This window comes from Palaemon carinicauda, chromosome 36 (genome assembly GCF_036898095.1).
Source record: "Palaemon carinicauda isolate YSFRI2023 chromosome 36, ASM3689809v2, whole genome shotgun sequence".
Taxonomy (NCBI): Eukaryota; Metazoa; Arthropoda; class Malacostraca; order Decapoda; family Palaemonidae; genus Palaemon; species Palaemon carinicauda.
In genome coordinates this window covers 69,248,645-69,253,380 of record NC_090760.1, presented here as the reverse complement: position 1 = coordinate 69,253,380, position 4,736 = coordinate 69,248,645, and the positions used below count along the sequence as shown (strand labels likewise).

Here is a 4,736-nt window from a genome sequence, read left to right as displayed (position 1 = left end):
TCTCTCTTTTGTCTTGTCCTTCATGTGGATGCCCTCCCATATTGGGCTTGCTGGGAATGACATGGTGGACAGTCTTGCTGAAGCTGCCTGCAAGCTGGACCTTGATGACAGAAATGATGAGCCCTCACTTCACTGCCTTAAACATAGAATATATTCAGCAGCTTTTGACTGTACAGTAAAGCGTAGGAATGCAGAGAGGGGCATTAGTGTTCCCATACAACATCATGATAACTTTCTGCAGAGTCGTCACAAGTACCGGCGACGTGGACTCATGTGCGTAGGCATAATGTCGTAAGTGCCAGGATAAGGTTGGGATATTGTCCTGTGTGGCAGGTTGGACAGACATTAGATATACCACAATACGCCTTATGTAAACTGTGTAACCTTGCTAATGCCAATAACCTTGAACACTACTGCCTTCATTGCCCCACTGTCAGGAATCTGTTACCTCAAGGACAAAATTTACTTCAAACCTGTCAATATTTACTCAAAGATGACCACCTAGACGTAATTTTGACTCGTCATCCACACTTTGGTGGCTGCTAAACTGTCTGTTGCAGTTGTTGTGATAATGGAATACGATCTCATATATGTTATTTTTGTAACTGATATACTGATGATTCAATGCTTTTTTTTTTCTGTTGATTTCTGATGTACTTTATGTAACTGCTAATATGGAACTATGTTTGACGTCTTTGGGTGTAATAAATTTATTAAATAATCTCTTTCTCTCTCTCTCTCTCTCTCTCTCTCTCTCTCTCTACTAGATCTAGTTAAATTAGAATTGGTCTCTCTCTCTCTCTCTCTCTCTCTCTCTCTCTACTAGATCTAGTTAAATTAAAATTGGTCTTGAATAGCTCTCTCTCTCTCTCTCTCTCTCTCTCTCTCTCTACTAGATCTAGTTAAATTAGAATTGCTCTCTCTCTCTCTCTCTCTCTCTCTCTCTACTAGATCTAGTTAAATTAAAATTGGTCTTGAATAGCTCTCTCTCTCTCTCTCTCTCTCTCTCTCTCTCTCTCTCTGATCTTGTAACATTCTCTCCCTCCTTGGTCTAATGACATCTCTCTTTATCTAGTTTGGTAATGTCTCTCTCTCTCTCTTTCTCTCTCTGATCTAGTAACATTCTCTCTCTCTCTCTCTCTCTCTCTCTCTCTCTCTGATCTTGTAACATTCTCTCCCTCCTTGGTCTAATGACATCTCTCTTTATCTAGTTTGGTAATGTCTCTCTCTCTCTCTCTTTCTCTCTCTGATCTAGTAACATTCTCTCTCTCTCTCTCTCTCTCTCTCTCTCTCTCTCTCTGTGGCAGTTTTGTTAATGCACTCAGCAAATCGGCAGAGGTACCGCGTTCGAATCGTGGACTGGACTAGGTGGAACAGATGGGTGAAAAAAATGTAGAGACAAAAACAGACATGAGCGTATGTCTCGTCTGTAGCACTTGTATACCATCACTTTTCAAAGAAAGATTTGCCAATTCTTTAAAAGGTTATTTCATATTGTTACAGTCTCCTTCATCTTTTTTTTCAGAAACCAACAACTTCCTGGAATGACAAACTCCTCGGAAGCTCGTCAGAAAGGACAGTTGAAAAAAGTCGCTTGGATCCCCGGCAGCGGCCGCCATCTTGATGTGGGCCCCAATGCTTACGAACCTTTCACCCATATCGTAAGAACTGTTCACCTCAAAGACGCTTTTAAGATCCTGACCACAAACAGGATTAAACCTAGGAATCTCGTAACATTCAGCAGCCTCGAGGCGAGCCTACTTCCTGACCATCACCCATGCAAGAACCTGAAGGTATTGTGGTTCTCAGATCGCTTGGCAAGGATGAAAAAGAGCACCCAAACTGGTATGGCAACGTTGAATTTGCCGTTCCTTGCTCTCTCCTCTTGGAGATGTTCAAGAACTGCTTCTTGGTTGAGATGCTGACCACGCCTACTCACACTGTCTCAAGGGTTCTACTGACCAACAAGGATTACTCCTCTGTGCTTCCTCGGTACAACAGAAAGAAATGCGGCGGCGGCTGGAAGGTAAACCAGCAGGGCCAACACTTGGCCCTGCGGAACTGCTCGCGATACAGATTCAAAGGTGATAACAGTTTTGTTCACATCAACGAATTCCTGCTGGAAGTCACTGCCGAGAACGAGAAGAAAATATTGTCGAACTGCGAAATCGACTTCAAGAATCACGAAGACGCCAAGGACATCACGCAGGCCCATGTGTGTAACAGATACCAGCGCCTGAAGCAGTTGTGTCCCACTCCTTTCACGTCCACAGAAACTGCAGTGGCGTTCCGCAGTGGGCCTGAAGGAGAGGAAAGTGAACTGAAGAAGATAAGTTCGAAATTAACAGAACATGCCAAGCAGTGCTTGCAAGAAGTGGAGACAAAACAATATAAACAGACCAGAAGCAGCAGCGTAATTATCAAAGTGATTTAGCGAGTAACATAGCTTTAAGTATAACTGAAAATATCTATGGTTAGACATTAGTACCTTGTACCTGTTAGTATTATGACCTCACATAAGGATCCACAAGAGACACTGAAGTTACCTGGCTGAGAAGTGCTAAGTTGATGCGTGACTGTGATTATCGCACATTGTGTCCAAATGTACAAGTTATATTAGTATTGATTACATATCTTTTTTTTATCTTTTTATTAGAAAGTTAAATTACATTTTTTATTTACAATCGCAATATTTCCAGTATGATTACATTCAATAGCATTTTTTATATAAACAAAAAACCTTCTAATTTAACAATTTAAAAAATTACACATCTTAATTTTGAATTTTAGTTACTCAAAAACAATAATTTATATACTTTTTTGTGAACATTCTATTCATTCTTTCTTTATAGATATGTTCTAAAAGCCACTGATCATAATGGAATTTACACTTAAGAAAGGCGTCTGTTTCCTCTTTCGTATATCGTTTCTTCTTACTGACCCAAACAGCATATACAGTGAACCTCGCTACTTCGCGGTTCGACCATCGCGGATTCACCACTTTGCGGATTTTTTCCATAACCCATATATATACAGTAATATATATATATATATATATATATGTATGCATGTATTTATGTATATATGTAGGTATGTATATGTGTATACATATAAATATATATATATATATACACACACACATATATATATATATATATATATATCTAAAGTAGGAAGATGTGATGTAGTTCTAAGGGAAAAGTATGGGAAATATGTCTGGGTAATAAGCAAAGCTCTACCTCCAGTTTGTTTCTACATTAACATTGGTTGCCATTTTTTATCGTGCTTTTTAGCATGTTTAGGAAATGCATGATATAAAATCACCTTTAATATTTGTGCCTGTTTTAGTTTAGGGTACTGTAGTACATGCATTAAGTGTTCTGTACATTAAAGGGTAGTTTGTTAACAGTACTACGTACAAGGGAAGGTTTTAAAAGTCTGAATATACATGTTGAATAAATAGGTAAATATGGTGTCACTACTTCGCGGATTTTCACCTATCGCGGCCGCGACTGGAACCTATCTACCGCGATAAACGAGGGTTCACTGTAAACCCTTTTACCCCCACCATAATGTTAAATTTCGAGCACATTTTGCTATGTATTTATTTTAAATTGCTCTAACAGGCTTAATTTTTGTCCTAGAGAGGTCAGGTTGGTCTCATTCTTTTGGAAAATGCCTGAAGTTTCTCTCTAAAATTATCAAAAATATGTAAAAAACAAGTAATTAACAGTGTTTTGCAAGAACGTACCGGTACGTCCTTTTGGGTGGTAAAAGGGTAATAATACTGTAGCTACTTCTATCACCTCGCGCAGCTGTGTCAAGGGGCTGCTCGGGCACAGGTCAATTTTCCATTTTCCCTGTAGAATCCAAAGAATTCATTTTCCTTTATTCATTTACCACGAAATGTTTTTTTTCTTAGTTTAAGAAAATAATAGTTATGAAAATGTATGGTTTCTTATATGGAAATTAAATATTGAGTTTTGATTATTGACCTTACCAATTCTTGCTATGAAGAATCCTTAATGTGGCAGAATCCCCCTTTTTAAAAAAAAATCATGGTAAGGGATTCAGGAAACACTGAAGAAAGCGGAGAATTCTACATCCTACATAGCTGCTGTTGAAGTTGACTTGACTCTCGAATTCACAACTTGCAACATCCAAAACTGTTCCGTTAAGGGACAATGTGCATCATGGTGTACTGTAAGCAATATTTGCAGGGTCCCTTCTACTATACCTCGTTATAAGTTCTACCTTACATTGGAGGAGTGGTACCAACCCCCTCGTGAATGAATGGCATACCAAGGCCCAACACCATATGACCAAATTTCATAATTCCATATCCATATTCAAAGGTAAATAGAGTCCTCTCTCTCTCTCTCTCTCTCTCTCTCTCTCTCTCTAAACTGAATCCAGTTAATATAGAATTGTTCTTGAATAGTTGTTCTCTCTCGTTAAATTAGAATTGGTTTTTGAATAGGTCCTCTCTCTCTCTCTCTCTCTCTCCTCTCTCTCTCTCTCCTAGATCTAGTTAAATTAGAATTGGTCTTGAATAGGTCTCTCTCTCTCTCTCTCTCTCTCTCTACTAGATCTAGTTTAAATAAGAATTGGTCTCTCTCTCTCTCTTCTACTCTCTCTCTCTCTATATATATATATATAATATAATATGTATATATATATATATATATACTAGATCTAGTTAAATTAGAATTAGTCTCTCTCTCTCTCTCTCTCTC

General features: G+C 38.5%; 1 protein-coding gene and 1 pseudogene across 1 annotated transcript in view; both read left to right on the top strand.

The window, feature by feature from the left end:
- LOC137628880 (uncharacterized) overlaps positions 1–4,736 on the top strand; it is a 403,929-nt gene that overhangs the window by 9,986 nt on the left and 389,207 nt on the right. The window lies entirely within an intron of this gene.
- Positions 23–2,949, top strand: LOC137628673 (uncharacterized; annotated as a pseudogene).